A 27,788-nucleotide genomic window follows, 5' to 3' on the forward strand; every position below is an offset into this window, starting at 1 on the left:
AAAAAAAAAAAAAAAAAAAAAAAAAGATTAGGAGGCCGGGTGCGGTGGCTCACACCTGTAATCCCAGCACTTTGGGAGACTGAGGCAGGCGGATCACCTGAGGTCGGGAGTTTGAGACCAGCCCGACCAACATGGAGAAACCCCGTCTCTACTAAAAATACAAAATTAGCCAGGCATGGTGGCACATGTCTGTAATCCCAGCTACTCGGGAGGCTGAGGCAGAAGAATCACTTGATCCTGGGAGGCAGAGGTTTCAGTGAGCTGAGATCACACCATTGCACTCTAGCCTGGGCAACAAGAGTGAACCTCCATCTCAAAAAAAAAGAAAAAAAAAAAAATTAGGAGGTAATGACAGCAGAAAGAACAATAATTAAACCAATAGAAATTCCTTCCACTGTCCTCTCAGATAATTGTTACTTACATTTTGCCAATTTTGGTTTTCAGATCTTTTCATTAAATGTTTTGTGTAATAAATTTACATAATCTATTCTTTTCCAGTAATAAATCTTGAATGTCTTTCTAACTTTCCAGTTGTCAATAAATGTTAATCTACATTGTCATTTTTTTAAAAACAACTTTTGTAGAGACAGGGTCTTGCTATGCTGCCCAGGCTGGTCTTGAACTCCAGCCTCAGGTGATCCTCCCTCCTTGGCCTCCCAAAGTGCTGGGATTACAGGCATGCGCCACTGTGCCCAGTTTACACGGTCATTTTTAATGAGTTAATTTTTATTAAATGTCATTATATGGATCATTTTAAGTAATTTAGTGAATCTCTAATTTGTGGACTTTTATTTCTTAGTTTTTTACTACAATAAGCAAGAGTGACAATATTGAGGCTAGGTTCAGTGGTTCATACTTATAATCCCAACACTTTGGGAGGCCAAGACAGGAGAATTGCTTGAGCTCAGGAGTTTGAGCTCAGCCTGGGCAATGTACTGAGACCCCGTATTTACAAAAATTTTTTAAATTAGCCTTGTGTGGTGGTGTACACCTGTAGTCTCAGCTACTCAGGAGGCTGAGGTGGGAGGATCGCTGGAGCCCAGGAGGTCAAGTCTGCAGTGAGCCATGATCATGCCATTGGATTCCACCCTGATAACACAGTGAGACCCTGTCTCAAAAAAAAAGAGTGCCAATATTGTACATACATATTTGTCCACTTGTCCAGTATTCCTCTAGGATAAATCCTAAAAAGTAGGGTTACTAGCTCAAAGAGCGTGCACATTTTTAGAGTTTCTGAGATGAACTCCTAATGATACAAACATTTCCTGAACTACTTTATCTCCACAACAGAGTTCTAGTTATAGGTTTTCACTCAACGATGTTCTTGCTGAAATGAGCAAGGAAGAAGTCACAGGTTCTCTTTGGGAAAATGATTAGTTCCTCAAGCAAGGATATTATTTGAGAAAGATAAATTGAAGACAAAAGATGAATGGAAGGTGAGGAGTTTAACATCTAGAACGCAAAGAAGCAGATCTGTATACAAGTGAGAACCTGAGCTTCCAGAAGCTTCCATGTGACTTGGCCTCTGCTTAATAGCAGCAGCAGTCCCAGGACTCTTGTTTAAACTTTGTCTACACTCTCACCATCCTGTCTGATGGAAGAAATGACAGAAATGGGAGAAGAGACATCGTTGAGATGGATGTGTGCCCGGCTCAGACAAGCACTTAGTGTCTTGTTAAGAAGACCAAAAACATAAACGAGAGAAGAATCCTCTGTAGCAACATCAAAACCATCTTCATACTAGCCCTTGGTCTCTTAAGCCAACAGGCCTAAAATTGAGCTCATTGTTCTTTCCCATGGACCCTTGTTCCTATCATCCCTATCTTCAGTTAGTGGCATCGCCGTTACTTAGCAAGCCTAAGCAAGAAACCTATGACTTCTCCTTCTCCTTTAACTCCAACATCGAAGGAGCCAATTATTTGCATGTATCCTATCCTCAGTGTCTTTCCTTTCCATTCTCCTTATAACCCCGGATGGAGCCTCCATTATCTTTTGCCTGAGAGAAGGTGGCGATCTCCAGAATATGTCTATGGAGGTTTCAAAACCTTCTGATGGCTCCATCGTCTGCAGCTGATTCTTCCATTCCTTAGTAAGGCAGTGAAAGCTTTTCCAAAATCTGACCCTAGCCTTGCTTTTCAGTTTCATCCCCGCTACTTCCCTTCTTGTCCTCCAGATACTTGGACTTCCCCAGCAGTCACCTCCCTGTGCTTTTGTTCTGGTGGTTTTTTTCCCCACTGACCTCTCTTTCTCCTCCCTTTCCCAGCCTGCTGAACTCCTTCTCATCCTCAAAGGCCAATGCAAATATTAATTCTCTGCAGTTTTCTCCAGATAGAATCAATCATCCTCTCTACTGTGTTCCCATAGCATTTTGCCTAATTGCTAGAGAAGCATTCAGTAGGTATCAGATGCCTCCTGATAGACTGGGATTTCACTAAGGACATGGAATGTGTCTTATTCATCTTGGATACCGAAGGCGTAGCCGAATTCCAGGCATATAGGAGGGGTTTCGTAAATATTGGTTGAATTGGATTAAGTCAGAAATAGATCCAGGTCACTGACTCTTATGCAATGTCTTTTTTTTTTTTGACAGAGCCTTGCTTTGTTGCCTAGGCTGGAGAGCAGTGGCGCAATCTCAGCTCACTGTAGCCTCTGCCTCCCAGGTTCAAGCTATTCTCATGCCTCAGTATCCTGGGTCACTGGGATTACAGGTGCACACCACCACACCTGGCTAATTTTTGTATTTTTAGTAGAGGCGTGGTTTCACCACGTTGGCCAGGCTGGTCTTGAACTCCTGACTTCGGGTGATCTGCCCGCTTCAACCTCCTAAAATGCTGGGATTACAGGCATGAGCCACCACGCCCAGTCCCAGTGTCTTTTATATTATCCCAAAGAGAATACTTGCACAGCGAGGGGGCCATTACCAGAAGGCAGAATGGACCAACCTCCCACACTTCCTTTCTGTTACCCATTGAAAATTAATTATTTTGTGTATGATATTGTCTCTAGTTACATTACAAATATCCCTTCTGCTGAGCATTCTAGGGATTTAAAAAAATACAAATATCCCTTGGAGGGATTAAGACTTTAAGGCATTATCATCAAGGTTAACTCTACTAAAATTTTTGTGCTGAAAATGAACTTAGAAGTTGTTACTCCTAGGCTGGGCGGGGTGGCTCACACCTGTAATCCCAGCACTTTGGGAGGCTGATGCGGGCAGATCACTTGAGGTCAGGAGTTCGAGACCAGCCTGGCCAGCATGGTGAAACCCCGTCTCTACTAAAAATACAAAAAAAGTAGCTAAGCATGGTGGCCCACACCCATAATCCCAGCTACTCGGGAGGCTGAGGCAGGAGAATCACTTAAACCCAGGAGGCAGAGGTTGCAGTGAGCCAAGATTGTGCCATTGCACTCCAGCCTGGGCAACAGAGAGAGACTCCATCTCAAAAAAAAGAAAATAGAAGTTGTTACTCCTTTCTAAAGAAACAACTAACCTACAGGGGCTACCTGCAGAAGGAGTGGGCATCAGGTATGTTAACAGGAGCACTGAGAGGAAACAGTTGCAGAGCAGGGCTGGGGGATGTGGGTGGTAAGGGCCAGTTCTGCGTGAGGTACCATGGAGGGAGATATGGGGTAGTGTGAGTGCCGGGATGCCTGGGGAGGGAATGTGCGGGCAGGGAGGGAATTAGATCGTGGGAGAGGGGAGGAGCAAGGACAAATTCTTCCTACTTCCCAATTCAGTCAAATGTCTTCCCTGTGTAGAGTGATGATTCTTAGTGAAGATCCTGACTTCCAAACACCTCTGGTAGATCTCCTTTTTTGCTAGAGTGCCAGAAAATTCTTAGGTAATTTTCCAATTTTAATTCATTTTCATCTTAAAAATAAATACATGCCTCATGGTATTTTTAAGAGGGGTGGGTGTTTGATGAAATAAAATGAGTGACAACAGGGTGTCACAACTCCAGAAAGGTTTCGTATCGCTGGTTTAGAGATTCCCAGTGAGTAGGAGTTTGATGAACTGAAAAATGAAATGGCTTCCAAATCACTCTGCCCTACTATGCTGATTTGAAACACATAACCTGCCTACACTGCTGAAAAGCTCCCAGCCCTGGGGTGAATGAACCCTGCAAAGCTACTACTTGGCACTCACCCAGCAGTTTGCAAAAGGCAGTGAAAGGAAATGTTCACAGTCAATTGATAGCAGCAGGACCCTTAGGGAGCTAGAGTGAGGGATGGGACCAGCCAAGGCCATTTGGACGGGCATCCAGGTTACCACACAAAAGCCTTCCTGGGAACTCTCAGGACAGTGACGGTTTGGAGCCCTGGCTTCACGTTTCACTTTAAAAGAGGCCACCACCTAAGTGGGTTGAGATGCTCCTTTCTGGCTCTCTCTAGTCAAAGGTTCATACTGCCCAGGAGAAGAGTGAAAAGGGAAAATCAGCCTTATTAGCATGTATTTATTTGGGGGCTTGACTCTGAGGCTGCATTTGGTGGTGCCTTTCAGGACTGGAAGAGGCTAGAAGATACCTGCTACATTTGAAAGCAATTCATGACTTAATTTCACATTTTTAAGCTGTGGATTATGTAGGGTGCTTATATATTCAATTATTACCTTGGATTAAGATTTCAAATTGTGATCTTCCTATTTCCCAAAGAAGAGAGCTTGAGGAGTTCATCAGGCCAGGATTCTTCTTCCTTTGAGAGACAACCAAGCAGATGGTGCTGCTAATGCGCAGACACCTGCACAGATGCCCTGCTGAGGCCCAAACGACAGCTGTGGCTTTTCTGCATACCCAAGGAATAACTTACCTTTCCCTTTCTGATTTTTTCTCTTTTAAAATTCTGTATAGCTACTAATGGAGGGGATAAGGATAATGCAAGGCAGGGCTTTTAAAACACTTTTAAAGCAACAAAACCCTCTTTCAATTGAAATCTGTGCCTAACTTCAGTATGTAAAACCAAAAAGAAAGGCCAGGTGTAGTAGCTCATGCCTGTAATCCTAGCACTTTGGGAGGCGGAGGTGGGATGATTTCTTAAGGCTAGGAGTTCAAGACCAACCTGGACAATATAGCAAGACTCTGTCTCTACAAAAAATACAAAAATTAGCTGGGTGTCATGGTACACACACCTGTAGTCCCAGCTACTCAGGAGGCTGAGCCAGGAGGATCTCTTGTTTTTTGAGATGGAATCTCAGTCTTTTGCCCAGGCTGGAGTGCAGAGATGCGATCTCGGCTCACTGCAACCTCCGCCTCCCAGGTTCAAGCAATTCTCCTGCCTCAGCCTCTCAAGTAGCTGGGATTACAGACATGCGCTACCACGCTCAGCTAATTTTTCTATTTTTAGTAGAGATGGGGTTTCACCATGTTGGCCAGGCTGGTCTCGAACTCCTGACTTCAAATGATCTGCCCACCTTGGCCTCCCAAAGTGCTGGGATTACAGAGGATCTCTTTTTTTTTTTGAGACGGAGTCTTGCTCTGTCGCCCAGGCTGGAGTGCAGTGGCGCAATCTCGGCTCACTGCAAGCTCCACCTCCCAGGTTCACGCCATTCTCCTCCTCAGCCTCCAGAGCACCCAGGACTACAGGCACCCACCACCACGCCAGGCTAATTTTTTTGTATTTTAGTAGAGACGGGGTTTTACCATGTTAGCCAGGATGGTCTCGATCTCCTGACCTCGTGATCCGCCCACCTCGGCCTCCCAAAGTGCTGGGATTACAGGCATGAGCCACCGTGCCTGGCCCTGGAGGATCTCTTAAGCCCAGGAGTTTGAGGCTGCAGTGAGCTATGATCATGCCACTGCACTCTAGCCTGAGCAACAGAGCAAGATCTCATCTCAAAAAAAAAAAAAAATGTAGGGGCCTGGGNGGTCTCGAACTCCTGACTTCAAATGATCTGCCCACCTTGGCCTCCCAAAGTGCTGGGATTACAGAGGATCTCTTTTTTTTTTTGAGACGGAGTCTTGCTCTGTCGCCCAGGCTGGAGTGCAGTGGCGCAATCTCGGCTCACTGCAAGCTCCACCTCCCAGGTTCACGCCATTCTCCTCCTCAGCCTCCAGAGCACCCAGGACTACAGGCACCCACCACCACGCCAGGCTAATTTTTTTGTATTTTAGTAGAGACGGGGTTTTACCATGTTAGCCAGGATGGTCTCGATCTCCTGACCTCGTGATCCGCCCACCTCGGCCTCCCAAAGTGCTGGGATTACAGGCATGAGCCACCGTGCCTGGCCCTGGAGGATCTCTTAAGCCCAGGAGTTTGAGGCTGCAGTGAGCTATGATCATGCCACTGCACTCTAGCCTGAGCAACAGAGCAAGATCTCATCTCAAAAAAAAAAAAAATGTAGGGGCCTGGGTGCACTGGCTCATGCCTGTTGTTCCAGCACTTTAGGAGGCCAAACTGGGCAGTTCACTTGAGGCCAGGAGTTCAAGACCAGCCTCGCCACATGGTAAAACCCCATCTCTACTAAAACTACAAAAATTAGCCAGGCATTGTGGCACACACCTGTATCCAGCCACTCCGGCGGCTGAGGCAAAAGAATAGCTTGAACCTGGGAGGTGGAGGTTGCAGGAGCCAAGATTGCACCACTACACTCCAGCATGGGTGACAAAGCAAGACTCTGTCTGAGAAAAAAAAGAAAAAAAAAGAAAAGAAAAAAAGTAGTGGTTCTTTGGTTAAACTGGGATGGGGACCTGGAGTCTTGACCTCCTTGCTTCCGGCCCCTGGGAAGCAAATCTGACATAAATTCCAGAATGCTGCCATCATCCCAATCAGAATTTCTCAATCTCCAAGGAAAATTTTGTCATCTGGCACTTCAATGGCTGTTTTAAAATGTTACAAAAGATTTGGCAAGATCCCAACGGGAGGGACAAGCACCTACATCTGGGCTTGGAAGCCAACGGTGTGATATGAGGGAGTCTAAGTGGCCACTGCGAGCTCCGCTCTGGGGACTGCCAGCCTCCCATCCTGCTTGCTGTCTACGTCACATAATGTGCCTGGTTGAGAAAAGGCCTTAGGAAGAGCCAGAGAGTGCCAGAGAACAGAAAGAGTATGACACATGCCTCGCTGAGGTCGGACAGCGCGTCAGCCTTACTTTCCCAGCTGACTAAGGACGCCTCCCAACAAGCTGCTTGCCTGCTGAAGCCTGTCTTGAAAACTGAGAGTAGATGGCTCAGAGTTTTCTCCCCAGCAGTTAACGAACACACAGCAGACGCATTCATGCAATACCTTGGAATCATCCCAGAAGCTCCAGGTCAGGTCTCCTTGTCTGAACGCCCCTACCTAGCTGGGCCACACAAGCAGTTTCCACGCTGAGTCCACTAAGTAATCCAAAACAATTGTTCCTTGGGATTTTTCTGAAAAAGAGATAGAAAGGGCTCTGCCTCAGTGAGCAGAGGGAGCTGCTTCAGTATTGGAAACAAAGATAACTGAAATGCATTCTTTGGAATCTGATAAACCCTCTTCCCAAGACAAGAAAGGCATTAAGTCAGACCTGAGCTTTGGGGCTCATTTCAGGTACGTGCTGGCTTTAGCAACTGAGGAAAAGCCATTATCCCTGTCTTCTTAATTTCCCACAGCAATCAGCCCTAGTAGGTTCACCATGTTCTCTGTGCAGTTTGAGACAAACTCACTAAACGTCCTGTTCTCTGAAAAACGATCCATCCAAGAGGGCACAGGACAAGAGTGTTTCTCCTTTTGGTATCAGGGACAGGTTGTGATGCTGCCATGATCAAAGACATGTTCCTCAGGTGAGGGGGCAGCCTGTCTACAGCCCTGGTGAGGAGGGCTGCACTTGGCGTAGGAGCTGGCTATTTCACTGCCCCCACCCCATCTTCATTGCTTGTAAGCATCCAGAGCTCTATGGTGTGACATATATCCTGGAATAGTTCCAACATCCCTGTTTCAGGACTTGCTAGATGCAGACCCACTTGTGATATGGTTGGAAAAGTCACTTTTCACCTCCTGTCCTAAGCTGCTAAGAAAAATGAATCATGTAGCCTAGATTTACATGTCTGCATTTTTCTGGTGATCATGAGTGACTGATTTGAGCAATAAGTATATGACTGAGAGGCCCCCGCCAGGCATTTGTGGAGTGGATTGCTGAAGCTTAGTTAGTTAAGCAATACGCCAGAAATTTGGAGATCATAAACTCTGACTTTTGCCACCCTGCCACATGCTCTTCAGCCAGTTATTTCTCCTACGTTCTGCCTTTATAAAATGGGGATAAGCTATCTTTGAGATTGTTTTAAGAAGAGACACTAATGAAAATGATTGCCAAGTGCCTCTCTAAAGAGAAAGTACAGTAGGCATAAGTGCTTTATGTGATGAAATTCAATCTTTCTTCCTCCCTTTGCAACCTGAACCATGTAATCAATAATGTTTTTCCAAGTGCAGTGTCCCCAGGACAAAATGTGAACCAGTTTCCTGAGCTCGGCAGCTCTCTGGTGGGGAGGAGCCCCTGGCCTCTGGGGCCTGGTGTCCTGGGCTGTGGCTGGCTTTACTGCTGTAAATGCCCATCTTATCCTGGGATTCCAGCCAAGATGCCAGGGTTGCAAATTTCTGTAATTTCAGAGGAAGCTTTGTTTAGGGGTTGAGTCTTCACAATGGCTTTTGCCATCTATCTCCATTTTATTTTCTCTTTTATCGAGTACCCACTGTACCCCAGGCACTATGCTAACTGCATTCACCTACATTATCTTGTTTAATCCTCTGAGCAGCTCGGCAAGGGGGGTGTCATTACCATTCCTATTTTACCTCATGAAATAGACACTTGGGGGGAGTGAAACAAGTTAGCAACGTAACACAGAAAACAATGGGCAAGGCCAGGATTGCAACCCAAGCTCATCATTACTCTCCCATGCTTCCTTTCCCACAGTTGTCCTACATTCAGACACTTCCCATTTAAGAAAAAATCAAGCTGCAGTTTGAAAAAGCACTAACTAGAGAGTTCAAGGGAGTGGGGTCTTCTGCCCATACCTATGGGGAAGATGCTGTAGGCATAGCTATTGGGTACTACCTGCCTTGGAGGATGAGGGTGAAGGAATGGGGTCCTTCCCCTTTCACGTGGTCCTGAAGACCAGTGCCCAGGCCTATGTGTTCTCAGAGCATTTCCTGCCCTGGATGCAGGGCATCCAGGCTATCACTGCTACAGCAGGGCCCCTAATGCACTGCCTTATAGTCAACATGACTGTCAGCTTATTTCAGCTCAATCATCCGGCCCTGTGAGAGACGCCCACGTGCTGAAGAGCCTTTCTGCAGTTCTGCACTGAACTCTTCATGTGGTCCCATCTAGTAATGAGTGCGAGTGGTAAGTTCAAGAAACAGAGCAAGGGAGAGGACCCTTCTCGTGTAGTTCTTTTTTTTTTTTTTTTTTTTGAGATGGCATCTCGCTGTGTCACCGAGGTTGGAGTGTAGTGCAATCTCGTCTCACTGCAACCTCTGCCTCCTGAATTCAAGGGATTCAGCCTCTCGAGTAGCTGTGACTACAAGCATGCGCCACCACACCTGGCTAATTTTTGTATATTTAGTAGAGATGGGGTTTCACCATGTTGGCCAAGCTGGTCTCAAACTCCTGACCTCAAGTGATCCACCCGCCTTGGCCTCCCAAAGTGCCGGGATTACAGGCGTGAGCCACTGCGCCCAGCCATTGTAGTTCTTTACATAGAGAAAAAAGTACTGATGACTAGTCCTTGTATCAGTGAGAACTGAGATGCAGAGCAAAGCGGAGCTGCTTATAGACTGACTGATTTTTTACCAAAATAAGAGAGGGTCCTTCCTGACAGTTTTGCTTGGGGATTAGGGGAGAGACTGCAGCTTGTTGCATAATATCTGTTTCCCTCTTAATTATAAAACTCCAAGTTTATATGGAGCAAAGTGTCCAGCTAACATCTACATTTCCAAGCGTTCCTGGCCACTGGGATATAAGGGAATATTGTATGTAAAAATTTCAAGAAGTCTACTGAGAGCAAGCTGACTCACAGGGCCAACCTTTTGTTGCTTCACTTGTCCCTCTCCCTTTGTCCTGCTGCCTGGAATGCAGATGTGATGGCTGGCATGCCACTGCCCTTTTAAACCATGAGGTAGCCTTGGAGATGGAAGTCAGCACTAAGGATGGTGCTGCAGAAAGCTAGAAGCAGCTTGGGTTCCTGCTAACTTCATGGAGCCACCATTCCTGCCCAGGACTGAAGTCCCCTGGAATTCTTTTACATAAGAGGATAAACCTTGCTTTCTGTTGTATAAAATCTAACTTAATCCTAAGTGACAGATTCTGTTTGATAGAGGCAGCTGGAATTTCTAGCTAGTCAAGGTCACCTGAGCCCTGTCTGCTCTACCTACCTCCTAAAGGCACATACCTAAGTCTTCCTGATAGTGTGTGCACAAGTTACATGATCACCTGTAGAAGGGTAGGTGTGGAGACTTTTTAGGTAATACTAAATTAATTCCTGAATTCTATTTTTTGTGGAACGTGTATATTGAACACCTACCGCACACCAGGTACCACGCTATACACACTCGGGTCTACGCTCAGGACAGTTACAGTATTTTAATAGAGTGAGATGGCAATTTAAATAGAGTGAGATGGCTGGGTGCAGTGGCTCACACCTGTAATCCCAACACTTTGGAAGGCCAAGGCAGGCAGATTGCTTGAGGCCAGGAGTTTGAGACCATCCTGGGCAACACAGTGAGATCCCGTCTCTGCAAGAATTTTTTTTTTAAAAAAAGTTAGCCAGGTGCAGTGGCATGTGCCTGGAGTCCCAGCCACTTGGGAGGCTGAGGCAAGAGGATCACTGGAGCCCAGAAGTTCAGCACTGCAGTGAACTATGATCACACCACTGCACTCCAGCTTGGGCAACGGAGTGAGACCCTATCTCTAAAACAAATAAACACGGTGAGCTGTGCGCTGTGAGGAAGTGCTCTAACAGAGGAGTTCCCTAACCTAGTCTTGTAGAAGGCTTGCAAGAAAAAACTGGGGCCTGTAGGGCAAGTAAGAGCCAGTCAGACGTAAAGTAGCCAAATGAAGAGCTTTCTGTGGATGATATACAATCTTTTTTAATGGACTACAGTTGTCCTTCCAAATAGGCTATGACCCAGCAGCTGATTCTTGCTAAACTTGCAATGATCTTGCCATGATCAATACTGGTAGCCACTCCATTACCGTACCTACGGTTTAGAAGGTAGTTTGTATTTTTCCTTCTTTTCTTTTACCACAAACTTTACTCCCTCCTAGGGTCTGGAGTAACGAAAAAAAAAATTCGTGTAGATCAGGAAGTCTGATTACGTACCAAGAGAGATTTGGGGAAAATTCAGACGGGTTGTATCCAGGTGGGTTTGCACAGTCAGTATGTGGTCCTAGGCCTTGGTCTTGGCAGAGAGGCGGTGCAGGGCAAGGGAATTTCCCCAGTGATCAGTGGTCTCTAGGGAACCTGTTTGACTTTGTCACTCAAGGATCTGATCAGATCCAGGCAGCTCTAGGTCTGCTGCTTCTGCCCTAAACCCAAGTTCTAAGTTTTTGTTTACATTCAAGATAAGACTGGCCAGGCGCGGTGGCTCACGCCTGTAATCCCAACACTTTGGGAGGCTGAGGTGGGTGGATCACAAGGTCAGGAGATCAAGACCAGCCTGGTTAACACAGTGAAACCCCGTATCTACTAAAATTACTAAAAATTAGCTGGGCGTGGTGGCACATGCTACTCGGGAGGCTGAGGCAGGAGAATTGCTTGAACCTGGGAGGTGGAGGTTGCAGTGAGCCGAGATCACGCCACTGCACTCCAGCCTGGGCAACAGAACGAGATTCCGTCCCCACCCCCAAAAAAAAAAAAAAAAAGATGAGACTGTATTTGATTATAAGTAACAGAAACCAACTAAAGCCAGCTTAAGCAAAAAAGGAAAAGTCAGAGGACAGGTAAGGATTTTCTTTTTGCATCCAGTGGCAGGAAAGCAGCAATGTCGAAGGAAGATATCAAAGTCATAAACTAGAAGGTATCAGGAGTCCCCAGTCCACATGATAATGAATAAATAGTGCTCGCGGCCAGGTGCAGTGGCTCACGCCTGTATTCTCAGCACTATGGGAGGCTGAGGCAGGTGGATCACCCGAGGTCAGGAATTTGAGACCAGCCTGGCCAACATGGTGAAACTCCGTCTCTACTAAAAATACAAAATTAGCTAGGCGTGGTGGTGGGTGCCTGTAATCCCAGCTACTCGAGAGGCTGAGGCAGGAGAATCGCTTCAACCTGGGAGGTGGAGGTTGCAGTGAGCTAAGATCATGCCATTGTACTCCAGCCTGGGCAACAGAATGAGACTCTGGCTCCATAAATAAATACATCAATAAATAAATAGTGCTCGCTTTGGCAGCATATATACTAAAATTGGAACAATACAGAGGAGATTAGCATGGCCCCTGCATAAAAAAGGTTTTTTTGTGTTTTTTGTTTTGTTTTGTTTTGTTTGAAACAGAGTCTTATTTTGTCACCAGGCTGGAGTGTAGTGGTGCGATCTCAGCTCACTGGAACCTCCGCCTCCCAGGTTCAAGCGATTCTCCTGCCTCAGCCTCCCAAGCAACTGGGACTACAGGCGCCTGCCACCAAGCCCAGCTAATTTTTGTATTTTTAATAGAGATGGGTTTCATCATGTTGGCCGGGATGATCTTGATCTCTTGACCTCATGATTACCCACATCAGCCTCCCAGAGTGCTGGGATTACAGGTGTCAGCCACCATGTCTGACCAATAAAAAATTTTTTAATTAAAAAAAGATAAATAAATAATATGTAAAAGGCCAGGCACAGTGGCTCATCTGTTATCCCAGCACTTTCAGAGACTGAGGTAGGAGGATCACTTGAGGCCAGCCTGGGTAACATAAGATCCTATCTCTACCAAAAATAGAAAAGTTACCCGCTCGTGGTGCCACGTGCCTGTAGTCCTAGCTACTCACGAGACAAAGATGGGAGAATCGCTTGAGTCCTGAAGCTTGAGGCTGTAGCAAGCCATGATGGTGCCACTGCACTCCAGCCTGGGAAACAGAGGGAGACTGTGTCCCTAAAAAATAAATAAAAATAACTTCTCAAAAAAAGATATACATGTGACCAACAAACGTGGGAAAAAAAGCTCAACATCGCTGATCATTAGAGAAATGCAAATGAAAGGCCAGGTGCGGTGGCTTATGCCTGTAACCCCAGCACTTTGTGAGGCTGAGTCAGGCGGATCATCTGAGGTCAGGAGTTCGAGACCAGCCTGACCAACATGGAGAAACCCCATCTCTACCAAAAATACAAAATTAGCTGGGCATGGTGCCAGGCGCCTATAATCCCAGCTGTTTGGGAGGCTAAGACAGGAGAATCGCTAGAACCTGGGAGGCGGAGGTTGTGGTGAGCCGAGATCATGCCATTGCACTCCAGCCTGGGCAACAAAAGCGAAACTCCATCTCAAAAACAAAAAAGAGAGAGAGAGAAATGCAAATGAAAACCACAATGAGATACCATCTCACGTCAGTCAGAATGCCAATTATTAAAAAGTCAAGAGACAACAGATAGGCCGGGCATGGTGGCTCACACCTGTAATCCCAGCACTTTGGGAGGCCAAGGTGGGCAGATCACTTGAGGTCAGGAGTTCGAGGCCAGCCTGACCAACATGGTGAAACCCTGTCTCCACTAAAAACACAAAAATTAGCTGGGAATCATGGCACACACCTGTAACCCCAGCTACTCAGGAGGCTGGGGCAGGTGAATTGCTTGAACCTGGGAGGCAGAGTTTGCAGTGAACCAAGATCATGCCACTGCACTCCAGCCTAGGTGACAGAGTGAGACTCTGTTTCAATAAAATGAAATTTAAAAAAAGAAACAACAGCTGCTGGTGAGGTTGTGAAGAAATAAGAAAGCTATTACACTGTTGGTGGGAATGTAAATTAGTTCAACCATTGTGGAAGACAGTGTGGCAATTCCTCAAAGATTTAGAACCAGAAATACCATTTGACCCAGCAATCCCATTACTGGGTATATACCCAAAGGAATATAAATCATTCTATTATAAAGATACAGCCTGGGCGCGGTGGCTCACGCCTGTAATCCCAACACTTTGGGAGGCCGAGGCGGGCGGATAACAAGGTCAGGAGGGATTGAGACGACGGTGAAACCCGTCTCTACTAAAAATACAAAAAATACGCCGGGCGCTGGTGGTGCGGCGCCTGTAGTCCCAGCTATTTCAGGAGGCTGAGGCAGCGGAGAATGGCAGATCCCAGGAGGCGGAGCTTTGCAGTGAGCCGAGATCGCACCACTGGCACTCCAGCCGGCGGGACCAGAGCGAGACTCCATTCTCAAAAAAAAAAAAAAAAAAAAAAAAAAAGATACAAACACATCATATTGTTCCATTGCAGGCAACTATTCACAATAGCAAAGATATGGAATCACCCAAATGCCCATCAATGATAGACTGGATAAAGAAAATGTTGGCAGCTGGGGCATGGGTGGCTCATGCCTTTAATCCCAGCACCTTTGGGAGGTTGATGGCAGGGCAGATCACCTGAGGTCAGGAGTTTCGAGACCCAGGGGGCCTGGGGGGGGGGGGCCAACATGGTGAAACCCATCTCTTACTAAAAATATAAAAATTAGGCGGCAGTGTGGTGGTGCATGCCTGTAGTTCCCAGCTTACTCCGGGAGGCGACAGGCAGGGGAATGCTTAAACCTGGGGAGGTTGGCCGGGCGCTGGTGGCGCTCAAGCCTGTAATCCCAGCACTTTGGGAGGCCAAGACGGGCAGATCACGAGGGTCAGGAGATCGAGACCAATCCTGGCTAACACGATGAAACCCCATCTCTACTAAAAAAAATACAAAAAAACTAGGCTGGGGCGAGTGGCGGGTGCCTGTAGTCCCAGCTATTCGGGAGGCTGAGGCAGGAGCAATGGCGTAACCCGGGAGGCGGAGCTTGCAGTGAACTGAGATCCAGCCCACTGCACTCCAAGCCTGGGTGACACCCAGCGAGACTCCGTCTCAAAAAAAAAAAAAAAAAAAAAATCCTGGGAGGTGGAGGTTGCAGCGAGCTGAGATCGCACCACTGCATTCATTCCAGCCTGGGCGACAGAGCAAGACTCCATCTCAAACAAAAAAAAAAAAAGAAAGAAAGAAAATGTGGCACATATACACCATGGAATACTATGCAGCCATAAAAAGGAACAAGATCATGTCCTTTGCAGGGACATGGATGAAGCTGGAAGCCATTATCCTCAGCAAACTAATGCAGGAACAGAAAACCAAACACTGTATGTTCTCACTAGTAAGTGGGAGCTGAACAGTGAGAACACATGGACACAGGGAGGGGAACAACACTCACGGGGGCCTGTTGGGGGCAGGCAGGGGAGCAGAGAGCATTAGGGAGAAGAGCTAATGCATGCTGCGCTTAACACCTGGGTGATGGGTGGATAGGTGCAGCAAACCACCATGGCACACGTATACCTGTGTAACAAACCTGCACGTCCTGTACATGTACCCAGGAACTTAAATAAATAAAAGTAAAACATAAGGGCCATGCCTTAGCTCCTGGTTTTGTTTGTTTGTTTGTTTGTTTGTTTGTTTTTTGAGATGGTCTCACTCTGTCACCAGGCTGGAGTGCAGCTGGCGCAATCTTGGCTCACTTCAACCTCTGCCTCCTGGGTTCAAGTGATTCTCCTGCCTCAGCCTCCCGAGTAGCTGGGACTACAGGTGTCCGCCACCACGCCCGGCTAATTTTTGTATTTTTAGTAGAGACAGGGTTTCACCATATTGGCCAGGATGGTCTCAACATCTTGACCTTGTGATCTGCCTGCCTCAGCCTCTAAAGTGCTGGGATTATAGGCGTGAGCCACCACACCCGGCCTCCTAGTTTTTAACATGAGCTCAGCTCAGACTGATTCTCTTAGTCTCAATTCTAGATCCTGTGGCAAAGACACTTTGAGGAGCCCATCCTGGGATGAAAATCATGGCCAGGGAAGGGGCGACAGCAGAGAGGCAAAGCTGCTGAGACCACTTCTGCAACCACAAGGACGAGAGTGCACATCATTGGTGAGGGAGGGCTGGTGCCTGCCCCCATGTGCACACAGCAGCCCATAGCTGAGGAGTCACGGAGCTCTTACCTCAATCCTCCCTCATCAGTTCAGCCAGAACTGATCTCTCAGCCAAGTCTGTACCCTGGCTAGAATGTGATCTTCAGAATGTGATCCTGCTTTGTTCACTCCTATGACCCTAGCATCTAGAAAAATGCTTGGCACCATTGGTAGGCACTCAAATACTATACTTGGTACATCAAATAACAAATTAACTCCTCCATTCTATGTCTTCTTGGAAGGGATACAGGATGGCAGCTGGGGAGAGGAGAGCACAGAAGAAAGATGAGAACAGGATCTTAGAAAACATCCCTGGGGCATATTTGTAGGCCCTGACTTACCCAGATCCTAGGGATGGGAATTATGGCTTAGGGAGTAGTAGGCAAGCCCTGATCATGGAGCCTGGCAGACCCATTTATTCCTTCAACAAGGATTTATGGAACACTTAACAGATGCCAAGTCCTGCTGGATTCTCAGCCTCGTAAGGCCTAGCTTTCATACCCTTCTGGCCCTGTGATTTCTGGCTAGCTTTTATCCTCTCTGTCTCTCTGTTCATTCATTGGTAGATCACAGGGTCCTTGAGAAGATTAAATGACATAATATATAAAATACTTCCTTGTACATAGTAACTGTCTGGTAAATATTTTTGCTGCAAAACGTGGTTGTTGGGTCTGTTGTTTTGTGGGGGGTGGGGAAATGGGGCTTAGGGTAAAATTGTAACTGTAATTTACCACTGTTTGGGGTTCCTCCAGGAGATGGAATTGATCTGTATAATCACCATTTCTCATGCAAGAATAGCCCTGCCTTCACCTGGCTGCTTATATATGAAGAAGTGCTCTTCTTTCCATAAGAGGACACAGCTTCTGGCGCAGCAGCAGGAAGCTGTAGACGCGGCATGGGTTACTCAGGGGATAATCGGGTTTGCACAGCACCACACACACCTTCCTACCCACATGGGGTGCCCGGGGTGCTGGTGTCGGCCTGGTCAGAGGGCAGGTGAAGCTAATGGCGGCTATGCAGTGAATTCACAGGGCTACCCTGTTCTACTTCTCTCTACCTCCTCCCTCCTGGCTTCTGGTCCCAGGTGTCTCAAGCACAGTTCAGCCTCTTTGAATCTCCACTCAGGGCCATCCCAGTCCCTCAGGTTCATTGTGGGTGTCCTTTCCCTGCTCCCCACTGTCCCTGGAGCTCGCCCCTCCCATCCTACACTCTGATATGAGAGAGAAGGTCTCCTAGGCCTCCTTCCTGCAAGAGACCTCCTATGTCCCCCCCAACTCTCCCCCAGTTTGGCCTCCTAGGCAGATGGTTTGTGTTTGAGGGTCATCCCTCTCCTCCGGACGCCCCGTCATTCACCTTCAGCATTTAGGAACACAGCAGCAATCTAAACCAAATGGAGAAAGCAGGAGAAATTTTTAAAAGAAAGAAAGAAAAAGGCGAGGCGCAGTGGCTCACACCTGTAATCTCGGCACTTTGGGATGCCGAAGCGGATGGATCGCTTGAGGTCAGGCGTTTGAGACCAGCCTGGCCAACATGGCGAAACCCATCTCTACTAAAATACAAAAATTAGCCAGGCATGGTGGCAGGCACCTGTAATCCCAGCTACTGCAGAGGCTGAGGCAGGAGAATCGCTTGGACCCAGGAGGCGGAGGTTGCAGTGAGCCCTGGGATAGAGCCACTGCACTCCAGCCTGGGCGACAGAGCAAGACTCCATCTCAAAAAAAAAAAAAAAAAAAAAAAAAAAAAAAAAAAAAAAAAAAAAAAAAAAAAAAAAAAAAAAAAAGGAAAGAAAAGAAAAAAAAAAGAACAGATAATTTCAAAAGGACATTAAGCTCTATTCAGAGACACAATCTCCAATCAACAAAACGAAAAGCGAGCATTGCCCCACAGGGACTGGCGGAAAGGCAGCCTGCCGGTGAGAGCTTTCTGGAGCCGGCTTCTCACACTGGGGAGGGCGCCCTCCCAGCAACCAGCCCCACCCGACGGGATCAGGCAGGACCCCACCTCAGGCTACGGGGCTTTGGGCTTCCCTGCTGCGGAGTTTCCTCCTCACACAGCTTACAAAGGCTCCCTCACGGGAGTAACAGCAGGACTGTGCTTGGCTGACAGAATGTTTTGGCAGAAAACCACTGTCTGAGTCAGCCCTGAGAAATAATTAACCCTCATGATGTTTCCTGGAGGACTGAAGAGGGTTGGGTGTGGAGGATACAGGCAGGGCCTGAAGAGCTGGGCCTCTGAGGGGGAGGGAGTGCCTGGGCCGTCGGGCCTGGGCCTCCAGCACCCTCACCTGAGGTGCCAGGACCCCTCAGCTAGCTCTCACCTGCTCTCTGGGCCTCAAGATTGTTCTGGGGGAGGGCAGAGAAAAGACTCTTACTTTTCTTTTCTCTTTTTTTTTTTTTTTTTGAGACAGGGTCTTGCTGTCACCCAAGCTAGAGCGTAGTGGTGCAATCATGGCTCACTGCAGCCTTGGCTTCCTGGGCTCAAGTGATCCTCCCATCTCAGCTTCCCAAGTAGCTGGGACTACAGACACACATACCATGTCCAGCTAATTTTTGTACTTTTTGTAGAGACAGGGTCTCGCCATATTGCCCAGGCTGGTCTTGAACTCTTGGGCTCAAGTGATCTGCCTGCCTCAGCCTCCAAAAGTGCTGGAATATAGGCTATGCCTAGCCTTTTATTTTTTATTTATTTTTTTGAGACAGTGTCTCTTATGTTGCCCAGACTGGAGTGCAGTAGCATGAACACGGCTCACCAACTGCCTCATCTCCCAGGCTCAAGCTATCTATCCTCTTGCCTCAGCCTCCCAAAGTGCTGTGATTACAGTCATGAGCTGCCACACCCAGCTAGTTTTTTTTTCTCTTTTTTCTGTAGAGGCAAGTTCTTGCTATGTTGCCCAGACTGGTCTCGCACTCCTGGGTTCAAGTGATCCATCCACCTCGGTGTCCCAAAGTGCTGGGATTACAGGCATGAGCCACCACACCCTGCCTGACCCTTACTTTTCTAGACCCTCTTCCTGGAGGCCTGTTTCCAGTCAGGACCCTTCTGTAACATGTAACTCAGGCAGATCACTATGCGGAGTTGCTCACTGTGTGGTGCTAAGTGTGGTAGCAAGAGCACAGAGAAGACACAAGTAAAACATAAGATCCAGACCAGGCCTCAGGGAACTCACCACCTGAGCAGAGAGGGGAGACATGGAAACCCTTTCAGTTACATGGCCTCTACTGGTCATGTGTTCATACATCCAGTGTGAAAGGGGAAAAGAGATTTTCTTGAGCCTAAGCAGATTACTTTACACATTTAAACTGGGGGCTCAAAGACTTGCTAAGGTAATAATATTGCTTGTGATTCATATTGGTTCTTCTTTCTCTTTTTTTGAGATGGAGTTTCGCTCTTGTTGCCCAGGCTGGAGTGCAATGGTGCGATCTCGGCTCACTGCAACCTCCGCCTCCCCAGTTCAAGCGATTCTCCTGTCTCAGACTCCTGAATAGCTGGGATTAAAGGCGCCTGCCACCACCCCAGCTAATTTTATATTTTTAGTAGAGACGGGGTTTCTCCATGTTGGTCAGGCTGATCTCGAACTCCTGACCTCAGGTGATCAGCCTGCCTCATCCTCCTATAGTGCTGGGATTACAGGCGTTAGCCACCGCGCCCAGCTGGTTCTTCCTTCTAAGAAGCCTCCAGAGTTCCCTGCCTGTGCCTTTCTGAGAGTCTGTCAGATGCCCCTCTTTCATTTCCCTCCATTCCAAGGCCAAGATTTCTCATCCTTATTTCACAATCGGGAAAGTCAAGACCCATGCCACAGGCTGACCTGCCAGGCAACCGGCCTGAGGTTTACACACACTCAAAGGTACAACTGAAGATTTGAAAATCCCTCCCGGCACATCGGTCTTTATGCACTGAATGTATTCATTGAGTTTTTAATGGTTCAGAGCACTCTTGGAAGCAGCCGAGTCCAAAGAGAATTGGAGGCTGGCAGATACAGTGCTGGGGCTTACTCTGGATGGTATTGGTGGGACAGGATACTGTGGCATGCTAACTCAGCGGTCAGCAAACTCTTTCTGTAAGGGCCCAGATAGTAAATAGTCAGTATTTTAGGCTTTATGGGCCAAATACTGTCTCTGTCACATTTTCTTCTTTGTTTTTTGTTTTTTGTGTTTTTTTGTTTGTTTGTTTATTTGTTTGTTTTTGAGATAGAGTCTCGCTCTGTCACCCAGGCTGGAGTGCAGTGGCACAATCTCAGCTCACTGCAACCTCCACCTCCCAGGTTCACGCCATTGTCCTGCTTCAGCCTCCCTAGTAGCTGGGACTATAGGCACGCGCGACCATGCGCAGCTAATTTTTTGTATTTTTAGTAGAGATGGCGTTTCACCTTGTTAGCCAGGATGGTCTCGATCTCCTGACCTCGCAATCCGCCCGCTTCGGTCTCCCAAAGTGCTGGGATTACAGCCGTGAGCCACCACACCCCGCATTTTTTGTTTGTTTGTTTTTTAACTATGGTATAGCTGGGCATGGTGGCTCATGCCTGTAGTCCCATCTACTTGGGAGGCTAAGATGGGAGGGTTGTTTGAGCACGGGAATTTTAGGCTGCAGTGAGCAGTGATCACACCACTGTACTCTAGCCTGGTCAACAAAGTGAGACCCTGATTCTAAAAAAAAAACAAAAACCAAAAAAAGCTGGACTAGATGCAGTGGCTCACACCTGCAATCCCAGCACTTTGGGAGGCTGAGGTGGGCAGATCACAAGGTCAAGAAATCGAGACCATCCTGGCCGACACAGTGAAACCCTGTCTCTACCAAAAATACAAAAATTAGCTGGGCGTGGGGTCTCATGCCTGTAGTCCCAGCTGCTTGGGAGGTTGAGGCAGGAGAATCGCTTGAACCAGGAGGCAGAGGTTTCAGTGAGTTGAGATTGCACCAACTGCGCTCCAGCCTGGCGACAGAGCAAGACTCTGTCTCAAAATAAAAAAAACAAAAACAAAAAAAAACCACGAGACCATACCATGGCTAGATTTGGCCTGTGGGCATAGTTAGCTGACCCATCTGCTAGATGAATAGATACAAGATCCAGATTTGGTAAAATGTAAACACTTTAATCCAGGACAAAGCAGTCCTCATGCACATCAGACAGTAGTATAATGCCTCCGTTAGACTCCTAGCTCTGCCACAGACTGGCTACACAATCCTAGACAAGTTACTTAACCTCTCCAGCCCTCAGTTAGCTTGTCAGTGAAACTGGATTGATAACTGAAGCTCCCTTATAGAGTTATTATGAAGATTGAGTGAGGTAGTGCACAGAAAGCTCTTGGTATGGTGTCAGGCACACGGGAAGATCACAGTGAATGTTAGCCTCTACGTGTACCAGGAATGACACCGAGGAAGACACCATCAAGGTTGAAGCTGCTGGAACTCCAAGATGAGGTAACATTCAAATGTGTTTTCTCAGCCTGGAAAGCCTCTGGAAGCATGGGGGCTGTAAGAGCAGATTGCACGTTGCCTGGTCCCCTTGCCCTGGGGCTCCCGGGTGGGCAGCAGAAACCCCTGAGCAAACTGGTGTTTGCTCAACTGTTTGAACCCTGACAATTCAGCCCACTGCTCCCCCTACCTCTTGCCTGGAGCTTCCATGCAGGGAGAGGCTGCCACCCACCAGATAGCGTTCCCACCAGGCAGGAGAAGTTGGGGTGGCCAGATGGTCAGGAGGGGCAGATGACAAGGGAAGCCACAAGAGAGCCTGTGGTTAGATGGCAGGGGGTTGCTCAAGCCAGCCCCAGAGCAGGACAGTCACCTGCTGTCCACACACATCCTGCTGAGGGAAGTTCTTCTTTGCCCTGATGGGTGTGACAGTTGGCAACATGGCTAGAAACAGACTGACAGCTATGCCCACCCTGGCTCCTTGGCAGACACTGGAGAAATTCAGGATAGAGATGAGGATTCTGATACTCTCCCCTCAACACTGGAAATGAAAGGAAGCCTCCCAGCCCCCAAGTCCTCCCCGGTCTGTCAGCAGCATTTACGGAAGGCCCACTGTGTGCAAAGCCTGTACAATCAGGAGGGAGTTAAATGGGAAATTGAGGACCAGGCTCCACATGCCCATGGAGGGCTCGTGTGGAGTCTAAACATGAGCCTGGTGCCTGAACACTTGCCAGGCGAACAGGATGGAGCCTGGATGTCCTCAGTCAGCTCCACCACTGGCAGCAACTCCTTACAGGGTCACTAGGCCCTGACTGAAAGGGCACCAGCTGGCCGGGTAGTGGGTGGGTATACATTTGGTTTTAGAGAAAAACAACCACAGATCCGATTTCAAGGCTTTGAGTCTCACCAACCCCTCCTTCCAGTCTTTTCTCAATAGCGGCATTAACTGGGACCCCAAAGAAGGGAGTGGGAAGCAGACACCCAGCAGGGCTCTGCAGGAATCTCCCTGAGCCCCACACCCAGCTCCTGCTGTCTATGCAAGGGGCAATCATGACTTTCCTCTGTGGCAGGGAGGCAGTGGAATCTGTAGGAGGTTCCAGACCCAGCGACGACCAAGCCTGGGTGGTTCTGACACCAAGAACAAAACGCCTGCAAGATCCACACTGGGAACTCAACCAAGAAGAAAGAAAAGAACAAACAAGATCAATTTCTTCCCCACAGGAGCCAGAATTTTCCTAAGCCAAAGCTACGAATGTTCAGAGACATCTTTATCTCTTGCAGGGACTCTACCTCCTCTCCTGTCTCAACTCCTCCTGAAAAAAGAGATGAAGTCCCACTCCCATCAAAACACCTCTGAAGTGTCAGCTTCAAATTATTTATGAATTACTTCTCCCAGGCTGGGTTAGCTTCAAAACTGGGAATGGATTAGGGCATCAGCATGGGAAGAACCTTTAAGAATGTCAGGCTTTTAGAGCCTCAAAGCCACAAATCTCTCAAATGGTGCCCTCTCTAACCCTGGGCACTGGGTCCGATGAGCAGGGGATGGAGGCATGTTTGGACAGGGGCTTGCATCTGAGACCAGCCCCTGATGCCAAACCAAATGTGTCCCTTGTATTTTTAACTGCAAGCTCCCACCACCCTGAGTGAGTTGTTCCCCAAGCAGTGGTACCATTCAGTTGGCCTTTGCAGTCATGCTGACCAAGGGGTACTTGGTCTTCATCAGATTCTCAGTCTAAGCATCAATCCGCTGACAGAGGGACCTACCCCAGGCACTTCCAGCTCAGCATAAAGCACCCTGAGCTAATAAAGGAAAATATAATTTAGAGGTCATGCCCCAAAGCCAGTTATTTCTGACTGCAGATCCAGCTCCAACTAAAGCCAAGCCAAAAATTAACATTATTTTTGCATTTTAAACAACTTACTAGTCTTTGAAAGGGTACCGATTGGTGAATAGCAATTTACTATGAAGTCATCAGTTGCAAATTACCAATAATTGCTATCACTTCAAGTGTGGGTTTTTTCCCTCCTCATTTTCTTTCCCCTGTTCTGTCTCTGTTATTTTGTTGTTGTTGTTTTGTTTTGTTTTTTGTTTTTTTGAGACGGAGTCTCGCTTTGTCACCCAGGCTAGAGTGCAGTGGCACGATCTCGGCTCACTGCAAGCTCCACCCTCCCAGGGTCATTCTCCTGCCTCAGCCTCCTGAGTAGCTGGGACTACAGGTGCCCGCCACCACGCCCGGCTAATTTTTTGTATTTTTAGTAGAGACGGGGTTTCACTGTGGTCTTGATCTCCTGACCTCGTGATCCACCCGCCTCGGCCTCCCAAAGTGCTGGGATTATAGGCATGAGCCACCGTGCCCAGCCCTGTGTCTGTTTTTAAACCAACAAATATTTATCGACCTTCTTTTAGACAAGGTGTGAGCTAGGAACCATGAGAGATAAAAAGATGCGCCTGCCAAGTATTTGCATGTGATATATTCATAGTCTGGCCAGGGTAGTAACATGGTACACATGGGGAAAATAACCAAATGTCAAAAGACTGATAGGTGATGAATGTCGACTCTGTAAAAGTGAAAGTTACATAGAATGTTCAGGGAGCTTAATTTTAAGTTGTCTGTGGGTTGTAAACTACTTCAATTTCCAGTAAGGTGTTTTCCTCTACCAGTGCTTCCCAAACATAAAAGTCTATAAAATGATTTTTTTTTTTTTTTGAGATAGAGTTTCACTCTTGTCACCCAGGCTGGAGTGCAATGGCACGATCTCAGCTCGCTGCAACCTCTTCTACCTCCTGGATTCAAGTGATTCTCCTGCCTCAGCCTCCCGAAGTAGCTGGGATTACAGGCGCCTGCCACCATACCCAGCTAATTTTTTTGTATTTTTAGTGGAGACAGTGTTTCACCATATTGGCCAGGCTGGTCTTGAACTCTTGACCTTGTGATCTGCCTGCCTCAGCCTCCCAAAGTGCTGGGATTACAGGCGTGAGCCACTGCACCTGGCTTTTATTTTTTTTAATTTTTTTTTATTTTTGGAGACAGGGTCTTGCTCTGTTGCTCAGGTTGAAATGCAGTGGCATGATCTTGGCTCACTGCAACCTCCATTTCCTGGGTTCAAGTGATCCTCCAACCACAGCCTCTTGAGTAGCTGGCAATATAGGCGCACGCCACCACACCCAGCTGATTTTTTTATTTTTTTATTTTTATTTTTATTTTTTTTATTTTTTTGAGACGGAGTCTCGCTCTGTCACCCAGGCTGGAGTGCAGTGGCCAGATCTCAGCTCACTGCAAGCTCCGCCTCCCGGGTTTACGCCATTCTCCTGCCTCAGCCTCCCGAGTAGCTGGGACTACAGGCGCCCGCCACCTCGCCCGGCTAGTTTTTTGTATTTTTTTAGTAGAGACAGGGTTTCACCGTGTTCGCCAGGATGGTCTCGATCTCCTGACCTCGTGATCCGCCCGTCTCGGCCTCCCAAAGTGCTGGGATTACAGGCTTGAGCCACCGCGCCCGGCCGATTTTTGTATTTTTTGTAGAGACAGGGTTTCACCATGTTGCCCAGGCTGGCCTTGACCTCCTGGGTTCAAGTGATCCTCCTGCCTCAGCCTTCCAAAGTGCTGGGATTACAGACATGAGACACTGCACTCATCTATAAAATGTTGATATGAGTTATATGAAAAAAACGTTCTGGCCAGGTGAGATGGCTCATGTCTGTATTTCCCGCACTTTGGGAGGCCAAAGCAGTAGAGTGGCTGGAGCCCAGGAGTTGAATCCAGGAGATCAGCCTGGGCAACACAGTAAGACTCTCTCTACAAAAATGTAAAAAACTAGCCAGGTATGGTGGTGTACACATGTGGTCCCAGCTACTTGGGAGGCTGAGATGAGATGATCACTTGAGCTCAGGAATTCGAGGTTTGCAGTGAGCCATGTTTGTGCCACTGCACTCCACTATACTCCAGTCAGAGTGAAAAAAAGAGCAGATTTCTTTTTGTTTTTTGAGACAGAGTCTCTCTCTGTCACCCAGGCTGGACTGCAGTGGTGCGATCTCGGCTCACTGCAGGCTTTGCATTCTGGTTCACGCCATTCTCCTGCCTCAGCCTCCCAAGTAGCTGGGACTACAGGCACCCGCCACTATGCCTGGCTAATTTTTTGTATTTTTAGTAGAGACGGTGTTTCACCACTTTAGCCAGGATGGTTTCGATCTCCTGACCTCGTGATCCACCTGCCTTGGCCTCCCAAAGTGCTGGGATTACAGGCGTGAGCCACCACACCCAGCCAAAAAAAGCAGATTTCTTTATCACACAATGTTGCTGAGCCTCCAAGAGCCAAAGTGCATTGTCAATCTGCACAGGACTATGAATGTATGCAGCAGATTCCAGATTAACAATGAAATAGCCCCTCCTCCATGCCCTTTTTCTCATAAGCAATACAAATTAGCATCTTTCTACAATTATAGTCCCAGAGAGTCTAAATATTCTGCTTAGATGGCAAAAAAACAAGGGTGCTCACGCCTCACTTTCTCCAACATTTTCCCCAAAAGTCCAGCCCATAGTGGATCTCTTTTTCTTAGGTTTTCAAAAGAACTTTGGTATCACCAATTTAGCACTCAACTCCCGTCTGTCTTCTGTTAGTTTGTATAGTTCCATGTAACTCATACTACGCCAGCTTGAGGCAGATCATACAACAAGTGCTCACTAATAACAAATTACATGATTATTAAATATGCTTTTTAAAATATTTATTTATTTATTTTGAGACAGAGTCGAGCTCTGTCACCCAGGCTGGAGTGCAGTGGCACAATTTTGGCTCACTGCAACCTCCACCTCCCAGGTTCAAATGATTCTCCTGCCTCAACCTCCCGAGTAGCTAAGATTACAGGCATGCACCACCACGCTTGGCTAATTTTGTATTTTTAGTAGAGACAAGGTTTCACCATGTTGGTCAGGCTGGTCTTGAACTCCTGACCTCAGGTGATCTGCCCTCCTCAGCCTCCCAAAGTGCTGGGATTACAGGCATGAGCCACCACATGGGGCCTAAATATGGTTCTTATCTGCTTCTTATCATGGGTAAGAGCAGAGCCTGGACTCTGGAGGCCAGAGTGCAGATACTGGCTCTGGCTTATTAACTGTGCAACTTTGGGAAGTTACTTAACCTCTCTGTTTCATCATTTGTACCTCAGAATGTTGCTGTGAGCACTAAACTACAGTGCCCAGCACACAGTAACAGTTTAATAGATGTTAGCTGTTTTTATTGCTACTCCTAAGTGTGTTCTACACCTGGTCACCAAGCAAAGAACAGAGCATGGCCAGTGCACAGAGAATCAGATTTCAAGGGCAGCCCATAACACACTCACAAAACACAGGGATATTGTTTATTTATCTCTTCTAAGATCTCAAGGCACTTAAAAGTCTCAACTTATCAATTTTCACAGGACTTTCCTGACATAGGTTGGAATCCATTATAATCACCCTAGGGAGGGGTTAATGACCTACTCAAGGTTACTTGCCAGGGTCAACCACTGGCTAGGAATAGAAATTGACTCTGCAGTCACCCCTTTTGTCTTAATAACTTCCTCCCTATGTGGTTTTGGCAAAGACAAAACACCCAAGAGTGATGCAGCAACTGGAGTGAAGGTCAAAGAACAGCATCTGGGTTTAGCACAGCCTTGATGAGCCTTTTTTCCTTTCATCCTCCCACAAGCAGGCATGTACATCCAGCAGCCTCCTGTCCCTCTCTAAGTACCTACTCAAAAATAGTATTCCTTGGACCTCCCTTCATCAGGAGATGCCAACGGAGTGGATGCACGATGCATCTGAGATGCCAAAGAAAGCTTTCACACACAAATAGTATTCCTTGACCTCCCTTCATCCAGGAGATGCCAAGGAGGGGAACGCAGATGCATCCGAGATGACAAAGAAAGGCTTTCACACACAAAGCGACTCCTTGCCCTTGGACGTGTTTGCATCCTCACATCCTTCTCATCCCTACGTTCCTACTACTGCAGTCACAGCAGCTCCTAGGCTCTGCCTTGGACAGAACCCACAGTTCCCTTGAAGGAACAAGTTCTCTGCAGCCGGCCCCCTGCCCCAACATCCAGGGACCATGTTGGCCACAGTCCTATTTACAGCTTCCAGAGCAGTCAAGTACAGAAAACCATGTAACAAAGCCACTGAGAAGATCCATCCTGGTGTGTGCACACGTGTGTGTTTTCAATCACCCCTCTGCCTTCCCTCTCCAGTTACTCGGATCTCCTTGCTTTCACCATGAGAACAGTGAATTATTTATGGAGTAACATACTGCACTCAGGGTCTCCCATGATCACGCAGATTGTGACCGCCCT

General features: G+C 47.5%; 2 long non-coding RNA genes across 3 annotated transcripts in view; one reads left to right on the forward strand and one right to left on the reverse strand.

The window, feature by feature from the left end:
• LOC108538737 (uncharacterized) overlaps positions 1-23,451 on the forward strand; it is a 52,051-nt gene extending 28,600 nt beyond the window's left edge. The window contains exons 2-3 of the long non-coding RNA XR_001888179.1: positions 9,196-9,298; positions 22,534-23,451. This is a non-coding gene — a long non-coding RNA (uncharacterized LOC108538737). The remainder of the gene's footprint in view (positions 1-9,195; positions 9,299-22,533) is intronic.
• LOC108538736 (uncharacterized) overlaps positions 1-27,788 on the reverse strand; it is a 54,509-nt gene that overhangs the window by 5,578 nt on the left and 21,143 nt on the right. Inside the window, exons 6-7 of one of the 2 annotated variants that reach the window (XR_001888176.1) lie at positions 7,219-7,346; positions 4,610-4,692 (exon numbers count right to left, since the gene is read on the reverse strand). This is a non-coding gene — a long non-coding RNA (uncharacterized LOC108538736). Of the gene's footprint in view, positions 1-4,609; positions 4,693-7,218; positions 7,370-27,788 lie in introns of both variants that reach the window. The other variant, XR_001888177.1, reaches the window with a different exon arrangement.

The sequence above is a fragment of the Rhinopithecus bieti genome, unplaced genomic scaffold (assembly GCF_001698545.2).
Source record: "Rhinopithecus bieti isolate Rb0 unplaced genomic scaffold, ASM169854v2 scaffold_15336, whole genome shotgun sequence".
Classification (NCBI taxonomy): Eukaryota; Metazoa; Chordata; class Mammalia; order Primates; family Cercopithecidae; genus Rhinopithecus; species Rhinopithecus bieti.